At 43.6% G+C, this 13141-nt stretch overlaps 1 non-coding gene across 1 annotated transcript; it reads left to right on the top strand.

Annotated features, from left to right (window-relative positions):
* The first annotated feature begins 7057 nt into the window (after nt 1-7057).
* Nucleotides 7058-7166, top strand: LOC118018439. The gene has a single exon (XR_004681406.1). It is a non-coding gene; the product is annotated as a U6 spliceosomal RNA (small nuclear RNA).
* Nucleotides 7167-13141: the final 5975 nt, after the last annotated feature.

The raw sequence follows: 13141 nt of genomic DNA, 5'->3' as shown, positions 1-13141 counted from the left end.
TGCCTCAAGGTGCTGGTGGGCATCTTTTGGTCGAGGGAGGGTGTGTGGGTCCCCCAACTGGTCCTCCCAGCCCACCCTACTGAGCTAGTGCCCTGGGTGGGAGAGTCTTGCTTTAGGCTGCAGGGATAAAGAGGCTTCCTGGACTAGTCCACCTGCAATAGCTAGGTTTCTCCCTCGGGCTCAGCCCGCCCACCCACCCAGGAAACTCTAGGGGGAGAGAGGGAGTCTGTCTGGAAGGAGAATACCTCCGTGGTGGCTTATTCCTGGCTGGACTCCCAGTGCTCCCCCTTGTCAGCTGGTGTCATGCCACCAGACAGACTCCCATTCTCTAAGGGGGAGGAATGAGCCTATCTGGGCTGCCTTCCATTGCTAGGTCAAGGGTTGGGAAGGACCCTCCCATGGGTGGTAGGACACACATGCCCCTGCCACTGTTCTGCTCTCTGGTCCTGGTCCCAAACCAGCTTGCCTTCTTGATCACCTTTCAGAGTTTTCCTTTGGTTGTCTCTTGCCATTTCCAGGGTTTGTAGCTGTGCTTAGCCATGAAGAGCGGGCAAAAATGGGTCTATGCCATCTTGTCTGGACCAGAATCAGAAATGTCAGCATTCAGATTTTAGAATATTTCTTACTCCCTTTGTAAGTCTATTTCTAAACGTTGCCTCAGTCACAGTCGTATGTGATTTCTGAAGGTGATTTATTTGTCAGGATGAGAAATAGATTTTGTAATGAAAGATTATACAATGTGCAGCACTTCCTAAGAATTGGTCCAATAGTTAGGATCAGTCATCAAGGTTTTTGCTACGTTTCAATGCAGTAAATGATTGTATTTTTTCCCGTGGTCTTGGAAGTCAAATCTGACTCTATCACCATGGTTAAATTACTTAACCTACTTGAGCTTTAGTTTTTCCATCTGTAAGATGGTCATGACGCCATCCTCACAGGGTGGAAGGAATGTAGGTGAAGGACTTCCCCGGTGCCAGGGTCATAGCAGAGGCTCAATGGAGGCTGATTGTTCATAATTGTAATCTCAACAACAGTGAGTGTGATCAGTGCATTTTTCCAGGTAAGAGAATCTGAAACATTGGCCCAGCTGTGTAAAGGGTCTGATGGAGAACTCCCATTGGAAATCCAGTCCATCTTTACCATCGTGGAGCCTAAGCGTGCGTGGGCTGTAGCTGTAAAGCAGTTATGTCCTATCTGATCCGCATATTTGCTCTGCAAGGGCTTAAATTGTGCTTTTGCACAGAATGTTCTTTACATTGAGAAAGAGCTGCCCCTACTGCTTTCTGGGAGTCTGGGCAGAAGGGAATTTGCTTCTACATGGACAAGAATGCTGTGCAAATCGCTCCATGGTAGGCAAGTATTTATTAAAGAATTTGGCAACTGGAGTCCGTTGCCACATAGTTCATTGTTCCCTCTGTCGGTCTTTGGAATCTTTCCTTTCGTTATTACAAAACCTTTAAACTAACAGAAAATATTCACCAGAAGTAAGATTAAGCAATGAAAATCACAAGGTTATGTGGCAATCTGAATTTAAAAAGGAGCCTGATATCAATCTGGCCGTCTCTGTCAAAATTTTAAACTCACACTTACCCTTTGAGTCAGCAATTCTGCTCTGAGAATTCATTCCAGTTGACAAAAGAATAGTCAACCGAGCGCACAGGGTATGGAAGCTTTGTTTAGTGCAGCAAAACCTGGAAAAATATCTAATTGTCCAGTTGAGAAGTGGCTAAATATGTTCTCAGTACCACGTAGCAGTTAAAGAATAAAGTCACTGCATGGGCTGACAGGGAAAAGATACTCCGAGTATCCGAGTGATGGTTGTACTCTGTAGCGGCCAACTGTGGCTGGCAGGCCAAATCCCGCCTGCTGCCCGGCTGGCAACCGAAGCGGCCCTGGAGCACAGCCGCGCCCATTCATTTGCGAATTGTTGTGGCTGCCTTCAAGCTACAATGGGCAGTTGGTAGTTGGGACAGAGACCACAGGGCCAGCAAAGCCGAAAATATTTACTGTTCGACATGTTACTGAAAACATTTGCCAATCCCCGCTCTATCCTGTGATCCTATTTGTGTTTTTCACAAAGTGAGCATGGGGGAAAAGAGATGTATTAGAGGATATGCTTGTAAGGGCATAGACAATTTCTGGAAACAAACAAAACCAACCACAGTTAACAAGGATTATCTCAGGGGGTGGGAACGTAGAGATAAGCGTGGAAGAAGCAGGGTCTGCAAGGCAGCCTCTCTCCCTGTGGTCCTTGAGCCACCAGCACTGAATCACCTGAGATAGTTATAAAAAATAAGTAAATACATACAATATATATAATATACATATTATATATGACAGATAACATATATAGATAACATGGTAGATACAACACTTTATATTTATTATATATATATACATACATATATATACACATATACATACATACATATATATATATATATACATATATATATATATATCCTACTGAATTAGAACTGGGAGGGGCTAGGCCCTGAAATCTAATTTTGAACCAGTTCCCCTCAGGTAATTCTAACATACCTCGATGTTTGAAACCATTGCTCTAGTCATAAATCTCCCAAATTAGCGAAAGAGTTCTCGGCAAGTTGTAATACAATCAGCGTGCGATAATCAGCAAACAATTACAACAGCAACAGTAGCAACAAAAATTGCTCCCATCTGGGGGGCACCTGGCTGGCTCAATCAATAGAGCATGTGTCTTGATCTCAGGGTTGTGAGTTTGAGCCCCACATTGGGTGCAGAGATTACTTTAAAAAATTTTTTTTAAAATAGCTCCCATTTGTGAGTACTTACGAAATAAGTATCAGGCCCTGTTCTATATGCTTTATATACTTCATCACATTTAATTCCCTCGCAACATGGAACTAGGGAGGCCACGTGACCTGCCTGAGGCCTCTAAGCGCCTTGGGCCCAGCCCTTTGCCAAGACCTGGGAATGTGACACCATCCCAGCCCCATGGCTCTCCCCAGTGCCAAGCTGGTCTCCTCTTTCACCTGGCAAGCCACATAATACTGGCTGCACTTTGTCAGGGGGTCTCAAGAGACTCACGGGCTGGGTCACCTTCCATGCACAACTTCCATTCTTGGGAAATAAGGGGCTTGACCTGAGTGCCCCGGAAGGCCTCTTCCAGCTGATACCCGCACCTCCACCTTAGAGCAGTAGTGTGGATGTTCCAGCGGGGCGTGCGGCTCCTCACTGCTGGCCCCGTGCACCTGGGGCCATCCTGCCCTGGCCTGCCCCTCTGCTCCCTCCCTGTCGAGGCCAATGGCATTGCTGTCCCGCATTCCTGCTTCAGGTCTACCTCCCTAGCATCCCTGTCTCTCCTCCTAGCTCGTTAAAATACATGGCGAGCACGGAGCTGGGATCCCTAAACAGCCTGCCAGCTCCTCATAGGCAGAGGCCACGTTTATGCCTTGTCACCCAGCACAGCACTGAGTCCATAGCGGGAGTTCAGGAACACCCTGATGCTTCTCGGAACGCCTTTGCAAACAGAAACATGACGGCGTCGTTGTACAACTCCAGTTGATAGCCAGCAGCTGGTGCCTGCCCGCTTCCACAGAGGGTCTGAGAGGGCACCATCGTGGAGTGACGCATGGCCTTCCACACGGAGGCTCCGGCAGCCCCCGGGGACGCAGCCTGTGCCCAGGGGCCCTAAAGCCACAGCGCAGACTCTGCGCAGGGACGTGCAGCTTCAATTGTACTGGAGGGTGAATAATCACAAGGTTACTCATAGGTTCAAAGACACAGACATGCTGTGGTTTTTGAATGTGGGCTTTCCAGGCATTTTGAAGAGAAACATGCTATTGCAGGGCAATTTGCTATCTGTGGCTTCCGTCCTAGGGCTTTGGCACCAGATCCCTGGAGCCAAAGTTGATTCTCCTCTGGTGTTGGAGTAAATTCAGAGGCAGTTCGTGGAGCACGGTAGGAAAGAGCTCCGTGCCGCCAGTCCTGAGTCCTGAGTTGTGGCTCTGGCTCTGTGTGACATCGGGCAGATCTTTTTACTTCTCAGTGTCCGCATTTTGTGTAATAAAGTAGTCCACTCCTACCTTGAGCATCTATTTTAACATGGCAGATATCCTGTCTTTATGACTCTGCTATAGTCCTGTGCAGCAGGGAAGAGGTGGGGACAAAGTTTCTCTCTGTGACTGGCACTGGGCTGAGAGCTGGGGTGACAGAAAACCACAATTTCACACTCTGTGCCATCAAGAAGTTCCCTGGTACGGTGGTACACTAAAAAAATGATCGTAGACATGGAGAAATTGGACCTCCTCATACACTGCTGGTGGGAATGCAAAATGGCGCAGCCACCTTGGAAAACAGGCAGTTTCTCAAGAAGTTCAACATAGTGTTACCAGATCACCTAGCGATTCCACCCCTAGGCATATACCAAGAGAGATGTGTCCATACAAAATTTGTACCTATGTTCATAGCAGCATTATTCATGATAGCCAAAAAGTGTAAATACCCCAAACGTCCATCAACTGATGAGTGGGTAAGTAAAAGGTGGTATAACCACGAAGTAGGTATTATTCAGCCACGAAAAGGAACGAACTACGGGCACATGCTACAACTTGGATGAACCTAGAAAACATGGTGCTGAGTCAGAGAAGCCAGACACAAAGGCCATGTTTTGTATGAGTCCATTACATGAAAGTCTAGAATAGAAAAATCCATCGGGACAGAAAGTACACTAGTGCTTGCCAGAGGCTGGAGTGAGGGGGAGTGGGGCTAATGGGTATGGGGTTTCTTTGGGGGATGGTGAAAATATTCTAAAATTGGGGTGATGACTGCCCAACTCTATGCACATACTGAACATCACTGAATTGTACACTGCAAATGGGTGAATTTTATTATACGTGAATTACATCTCAATAAAGCCATCATGAAAAAAACAAAAATCAGTGTAAACCAACCTCAGAGGTGCTTTAATGGTAGAAAAGAAGTCGAGGGACAATACGAGAAGGGGCCACCTGGAAAAGGCTGACTAGGGGGAGTTTGCTTGACCTGGGTCTTGAGCAACAAGGCACAGAAGAGATGGAAAGGTGTTCCAGACAGACGGAACAGCCCGTGCAAAGGAAGGGATCCTAAGGTGAAGAGGATGATGAAACTTTTAATCAATGTTTGGATTGTGCCAGCGAACTAAAATTATATAATCTTATTTAATCTTCCTAAAAGTCATTAGTTCATCCACTCTGTCAGTTATTGAACAAACTTCATCAGACACATCCTATATGCCAGGATCTGTACTAGCTACCAGAAACACCATAATGAGGTAGACACTATCATTATCCACTTTAGGCATATTAAGATTACATAAGTTATCCGAAGTTACAGAATGAGTTAAGTGGAGGAACCGGGATTCAAACCCAGGCAGTCTGATTCCAGGCCCATTTTCAAAAAACGTTCTTTTATACATCCCTATAAATAGTAATCATTTAGCATAAATACATAAATACCACCACGTATTTCTCCCTTCCTCTCCCTTTTATTCTCTCTCTCTCTTTCAATCTTTTTCTTTCCCAGTTTGGTTGAGAGAACATGGACAGATAACACTGTAAGTTTCAGGTGTACAGTATGTTGATGAGATATACTTATGCAGTATAAAATGATCACCATTGCTGCGTCAGCTCACACCTCCATCACGTCACCTCACATGATCACCATTTCTTTTTTGTGGTGAGAACATTTAAGATCTACTCTCTTAGCAACTTTCAAGTATAAAATACAGTGTTATTAACTATAATCACCATGCTCTACCTTAGATCCCCAGAACGTATTTATCTTATAACTGGAAGTTTGTACCCTTTGACCAGTATCTCCCTATTTCCCCACCCCTCTGCCCCTGGTAACCACCACTCTACTCTGTTTCTAGGAGTTTGGCTCTTTTGGATTCTATATATGAGTGATATCATACAGTATTTATCTTTTTCTGGTTTATTTCACTCAGCATAATATCTCCAATTCATCCATGTTGTCACAAGTAGCAGGATTTCCTTCTTTCTCATGGATGACGAATATTTCACTGTGTATACATATCACATCTTCTTTATCCATTCAACAATTGATGGGCACTTAGGTGGTTTCCATATCTTGGCTATTGTGAATAATGCTGCAGTGAACATGGGATTGCAGATATCTCTTTAAGATTGTGTTTTTATCTTCTTTGGATACACCAGAAATGGAATAGCTGGATCATATGATAGTTCTGTTTTTTATTTTTTGAGGAACCTCCATATTGTTTTCATTCCCACCAACAGTGTACAAGGGTGCCCTTTTCTCCACATCCTCGCCAACGCTTGTTATCTCTTGTCTTTTTGATAATATCTATCTAAAAATGGATAAAATCCATTCTACTAATCTCATTATGGTTTTACATTTCCCTGACGACTAGTGATGTTGTACCTGTTGGCCATCTGTATGTCTTCTTTGGAATCATGTCTGTTCAGATCCACTGCCCATTTTTTAATCAGATTGGTTTTTTGCTATTGAGTTGTATGAGTTCTTTATATATTTTAATCCCTTATTGGATATATGATTGGTAAAGATTTCTCCCATTCCATAGGTTGCCTTTTAATTTTATTTTTGTGTATTCCCTGCCCCAGCCCTAGAATCAGCCATTTCTCCAAGGAGCCTTGGTTCCTTTTATTGGAGAATGGTATTAGAAGCCAAGATCTGGGTGCTAGGTGTGCTCACTGCTACTGAGTTGCTGTTGCTTCTAGGTCCTCTCAGCTGACAGAGCAAGGAAATATATGTGTGTATACCAACCTGTGTATATACATATATCTATAAATATTTCCATGTACAGCCATCTGTGTCTATATTAAGCTAAACATGAGTTCATCCTGATGCCTCCAACTCTAAACCTGCTCTTCCAAAGCCAGAACCTACACCTGGAAAGCGTCCTTCAAAGAAGGGAAAGAAGGGACCCAAAGAGAAAAAAGGGAAAGCCAATCCTGGCAAGGATGGGAATAACCCTGCAGAAAATGGAGATGCCCAAACGGACCAGGCACAGAAAGCTGAAGATGCGGGAGGTTCCGTGCTCACTTCAGCAGCACATACACTAAAATTGGAACGGAAGACAGAGAAGATCAGCATGGCCCCTGCACAAGGATGACAAGCAAATTCTGAAAACGCTGGAGGCACCAAATGAAACATGTGCATTAAAAAAAATTTTTTTAGAGCCACCTGGCCGTCTCAGTCAGAGGAGCATGCGACTCTTGATCTCGGGTCTGAGTCTGAGCCCCACATTAGGTGTAGACATTAGTTAAATAAAACTTAAAAAAAAAAAATCTTTTTAAATGTGGTAAAATACACGTATTTTACCACTTAAAAACTTATCATCTTAACCATTTTTTAAGCGTACAGTTCAATAATGTTAAGTACATTCACAATGTTAAGGAAAAGATCTCCAGAATTTTTTTTTATCTTGCAAAACTTAAACTTTGTAATCATTAAACAACTCCCCATTCCCCCTCCCCCAAGCCCCTGGCAACTACCATTCTATTTTCTGTCTCTATGAATATGACTATTCCAGGTACCTCATATATAAATGGAATCATATAGTATTTACCTTTTTGTGACTAGCTTATTTCAGTTAGCATGTCCTCAAGGTTCATTCATGTTGTAGCATGTGTCTGATTTCCTTCCCTTTTTTTTTTTTTAATTTATTTTATCTGAGAGAGAGAATGGGAGACAGAGAGCATGAGAGGGGGAGGATCAGAGGGAGAAGCAGACTCCCCGCTGAGCATGGAGTCTGATGTGGGACTCGATCCTGGGACTCCAGGATCATGACCTGAGCCGAAGGCAGTTGCTTAACCAACTGAGCCACCCAGGCACCCCAGATTTCCTTCCCTTTTAAGGCTGAACAATATCCATTGTTTGTACATACCACATTTTGTTTATTCATTTATCTGTTGATGGACACCTGGGTTACTTTCACCTTTTGACTACTGTTCATAATTCTCCTGTGAACATGGGTGTACAAAAATCTCTTTGAGACGTGCTTTCAATTCTTTGGGATATATACCAAAGAAATGGAATTGCTAGATCAGATAGTAATTCTATTTTTTTTAAAGATTTTATTTATTTATTTATTTATTTATTTATGAGAGAGAGCGAGCGAGCACAAGCAGGGGGAGCGGCAAGCAGAGGGAGAAGCAGGCTCCCCGTGGAGCAAGGAGCCCGATGTGGGACTCGATCCCAGGACCCTGAGATCATGACCTGAGTGGAAGGCAGACGCTAAACTGACTGACCCACCCAGGCATCCTGGTAATTCTATTTCCAACTTTGTGAACTACCCGCATGCTGTTTTCTACAGTGGCCGCACCATTTTGCATTCCCACCAGCAGTGCCCAAGGGTTCCGATATCTCCACCTCCTTGCCAACACTTATTTTCTGTTTCTGTTTTGTTTTTTTGTTTTTAATTTTTTTTCCCCAAAGATTTCATTTATTTGACAGAGAGATAGAGAGAGAGCACAAGTAGGCAGAGAGGCAGGCAGAGGGAGAGAGAGAAGCAGACTCTCCACCGAGCAGGGAGCCCGACGCGGGGCTCAATCCCAGGACCCTGGGATCATGACCTGAGCCAAAGGCAGCCGCTTAACCGACTGAGCCACCCAGGCGCCCCTCTGTTTTGTTTTTCAGTCTAGCCATTCTAATGGGTGAGATGGTATCTTATGTCAGTTTGATTTGCATTTATCTGATGATTAACGATGTTGGGCATCTTTTCATGTTTCTTGGCCATTTACAGATCTGTTCAAGCCCTTTGCCCATTTTTGTTTTCTTTTTGAGAGTGCTATATTTGATTGGAATGAAATGATATTATGTAAAATCACTGGTACAAAGATAAGGCATTATTCTTAATACAAACAGGACAAAAAAGGCTTGAAAATCTCCATCACAGTGTATATGCCTTGATCTAGTTTTTTGGGGAGTTGAAGATAATTTCACTGAAGAACCAGGGAGCTCTGATTTGCCTTTTTTTCCCTGAGTCATCTTCAAAAGAGTAAGGGAAGGGGCATTTTTGCTTATCAGGTTCCTCAACTCTTACAAGGATATAACAAGGGATGAAGAAAGTAATATACCATTCAGAAGGACATGGAGTTTATTTGGAATAAAAATACAATAGAAAAAATAGTTCTCTTTTAGTGATTTTTCTGACTCCAAAACCCATTCAGTTTTGGAAGGATTCCCTGGCCAGGGGGAAATCTAAGGTAAAACTTATGTTTGTGTAACTATAATGACCAAGTCAATTAGAACCTAGATATACAGTAATTTATAAAAACATATTTCAGGAAAGGACTTCAAGTTAAATGCCCTTTCCCACTCCTTTGTAAACTGGGGAACATACAGTTACTTTAAGAAGTAAATGTTTTTCTAATTGCCTCTAGATGATGTCAAAGGGGAAACATTTGGGAATTTTAACACTTCATCTCCTCAAATTTTAAAATAGATTGCTTTTTGGGGTGCCTGTTTGGCTTAGTCAGTGAAGTGTCTGACTCTTGATTTCAGCTCAGGTCATGATCTCAGGGTCTGAGATTGAGCCCTGCATCCAGGCTCTGCTCTGAGCCCACTTAATATTCTCTCTCTCCCTCTGCCCCTCCTCTTTCCCGCTCTAAAAAAATAAATAAAATAAAATAGACTGCTTTTCAGGATGATTTTTCTAATCAACATTATATGAAATCCTCCAGATGACAAAGGTCAAATGTTTATTTTCTCAAGATCTGAACCAACGTTTAAATATTGACACAGATGGTATTCCAGTTTTTACCACTGAGCAGAAAAGAATATTAATTTTCATCATCTATGCCTTTTTGGATCCCCGGTCTCTCCTCTCCTTCACAGCCACATTTCTAATGGCATTGTCCAGGGTCATTGCCCCATTTCTTCCTCTCCTTGTCTCTTGTTAGGTCATTCCAGTCCAGCACCCATTCCCCAAAACTGCATTTATCAGGCTCACGCGTTATCTCCATGTTGACAATTCCAATAGATGCTGGGATGGTTTATTTTACATATCAACTTGACTGGACTAAGGGATGCCCAGGTAGGTGGTAAAATATTTCTGGGTGTGTCTGTGAGAGTGTTTCTGGAAGAGATTAGCATTTGATTCAGTAGACTGAGTAAAGAGATCTGTCCTCACCAGTGTGGGTGGGCATCACCCAATCCCTTGAGGATTCAAATCGGCCAAAAATGCAAAGGAAGGGCAAATTCTCTTTCTCTCTTCTTGAGCTGGGTCATCCACCTTTCCTACCCTCAGACATCAGAGCTCCTGGTTCTAGGGACTTCAGACACCAGGGCATACACCAGCAGCCCCCTAATTCTCACTCCAAGGCCTTCAGGCTTGGACTGAATCATACCACCAACTTTCCTGGTTCTCCAGCTTGAGATGGCAGATCTGGGATATCTTGGCTTCCATAACCATGTCAGCCAAGTCCTCTAATAAATCTCCTCATATATATGTATTTATGTGTGTATACACACACACACACACATATCCATATATATATGTATATGTATGTGTGTATATATACATATACTACTGGTTCTGTTTCTCTGGAGAGCCATGACTGACACATGTCTTTCAATCTCTATTTTAGCTTCTGAGTCCTGTCTACCTAATAGTATTGAGCATGTGTAGGGGAGTAAGAACAGAGTGGGGAGAATTACATAAAATTCCTCTGTTTCTATTTTTGGTTTATTATCCTAAAAGACCCATTTATATTTCTTTCCTGTGAATTGTCTGGTCCTATTCTTTGCCTATATTTCTAAAAATTTTTTTGAGATTTATTTATTTTGGAGAGAGAGTGTGTGTGTCAGCAGGGGGAGGGCCAGATGGAGAGGGAGAGAGGGAGAATTCCAAGCAGACTCGAACCAAGTACAGAGCCCGATGCAGGGCTTGATCCCGCGACCCCAGATTATGACCTGAGCCCAAACCAAGAGTCAAACGCTTAACCGACAGAGCCGCCAAGGTGCCCCTCCTTGCCTATCTTTCTAACAAGTTAGTATTTTTCATACTAACCTTTCACTTGTGATGTGATTATGCATATTTTTTCCCAACTTGCTGTCTTTTGGGTTTATGGTGTCATCACTGTTATGTCAGCCTATATGTCATATAAAACTTTCCTATTTTTCTGTAGCTGAATGTGTCAATCTTTTCTTTTTTCAGTTAGGAATTACAGGTTTACTTTCTTATTTTGATGAAGACATAACAGACAAAAACCAAACAAACAAAAAAACCAAAACAACCAGACACATCAATATAGAAAACTCCGAAAAGAAAACACGTGGTTATGTTTGAAAGCAAGGCTGGGCTCAAACAGCCTTCCAGTCAAATACAACTAAATGTTTTGCTTAAGTGTTTAGGCAATATTTTTGTTTGTTTGTTTTTAAGTAGGCTCCATGCCCAGCATGGAGCCCAACGTGAGGCTTGAACTCATGACCCTGAGATTAAGACCTGAGCTGAGATCAAGAGTTGGATGCTTAACTGACTGAGCCACCCAGGCGCCCCTAGGTTTTCGTTTTGTTTTGTTTTTGACTACCTATTGTCCCAACCCTTTTAGTATTTATTTTTAAACATATAATTGAAACATTTATTGAAAACATACTCTGGAAAAATTGCTTACATGTACAACATCCTTCTTTCACTCATTTTTGAGTTGGGTACCCTGTGGCCTGGGGCATCTGTCAACTTGCTCAAGACTGCCCACTTGGTAAGGAGAGTTTGCAGTTCTCCTGATAATTTTCCTATGTGCTCCGTCCTTCCTCCTGAGCCCCCCAAGCCATCCTTGTGGTTTGGGACCCCCCACCCCGACCTCTTGCAGCCAGCCTTCTATCAGGGCCAGTAATCCAATGCAACAGCTTTTGCTAGGGCAGCCCCATGCCTCCAGGGTACACACACTGGGGGGTCCAAGCCCTATGGACACAGTTCTCCTGGTTTACCCAGAGCTGGGGAGGAGCCTCAGACCATGGCTTTCTGTGTCTGGACAAGATTCAAACTCAATGCAGAAGACTCACAGGATTAAAAGAGGGGGGAAAGTAGTGAGCTTGTCCATCCAGCTCCCTCTGAGTATTACTGCAGTTGCCAGATGCCACTTAAATCTTATTTCTGCACATATTTGGGTCTATTTCTATATTTTGTTCTAATTGGTTTGTTTGGCTTTTCATGCACTAGTACCAAAGTGCTTTCTTTAAAGACTTTATTTAGGGGCGCATGGGTAGCTCAGCTGTTAAGCATCTGCCTTTGGCTCAGGTCATGATCCCAGGGTCCTGGGATCGAGCCCCGCATGGACCCCGCATGGACCCCGCATGGACCCCGCATGGAGCCCCGCATGGAGCCCCGCATGGAGCCCCGCATCGGGTTCCCTGCTCGGCGGGAAGCCTGCTTCTCCCCCTGCTTGTGTTCGCTCTCTCTGTCAAATAAATAAATAAAATCTTAAAAAAAAAAGATTTTATTTATGAGAGAGAGAGAGTGAACGAGCAGGGGGGAGGGACAGAGGGACAAGCAGACTCCCCGCTGAGCAGGGAGCCCCGATGTGGGGCTCCATCCCAGGACCTCCATCCCAGGACCTCCATCCCAGGACGCTGGGATCATGACCTGCGCGAAGGCAGACGCCCAACGACTGAGCGACCCAGGCGCCCCCAAACAGGGTAGTTTAAAACACACACACAAAACCTATTAATCCTATTAGTTTTTTTATGGGAATTATGTTAAATTTATAATTGTACTTAAGGAGAACTGAAATGTTTATGATATTGGGTCTTACTATCCAAAAACATCATTCATCTTATCACTTGACTTAGTTTTCCTATCTGTAAACTAAGAGTAATAATACCAATCTCGTAGGGCTGTCTTCAGAATTAAATGAGAAAATGCTTGGGAAGGACGGCAGAGTAGGAGCCAACGTGCTGCTCTGCCACTTCCTAGCCTGTGAGCTTGGGCTATTCTGAACCTTGGTTCTCTCATTTGCAAAACGGGGAAAATAACAGTATCCGCTTCATAAGGGCTGTAATCAAGGCCAAATACGGGGAGGCATGCATGCAAAATACTCAGTGCACTGCCTGGAACGTAAGTGCTCAATGAATATTAGCTGTTCTTCCAAAACATAGGCTATCCCAGCGAACTGTG

The sequence above is a fragment of the Mirounga leonina genome, unplaced genomic scaffold (assembly GCF_011800145.1).
Source record: "Mirounga leonina isolate KUSES-001 unplaced genomic scaffold, KU_Mleo_1.0 Mir_106, whole genome shotgun sequence".
NCBI classification, from domain to species: domain Eukaryota; kingdom Metazoa; phylum Chordata; class Mammalia; order Carnivora; family Phocidae; genus Mirounga; species Mirounga leonina.
This window is presented reverse-complemented; position numbering and strand designations above follow the sequence as displayed.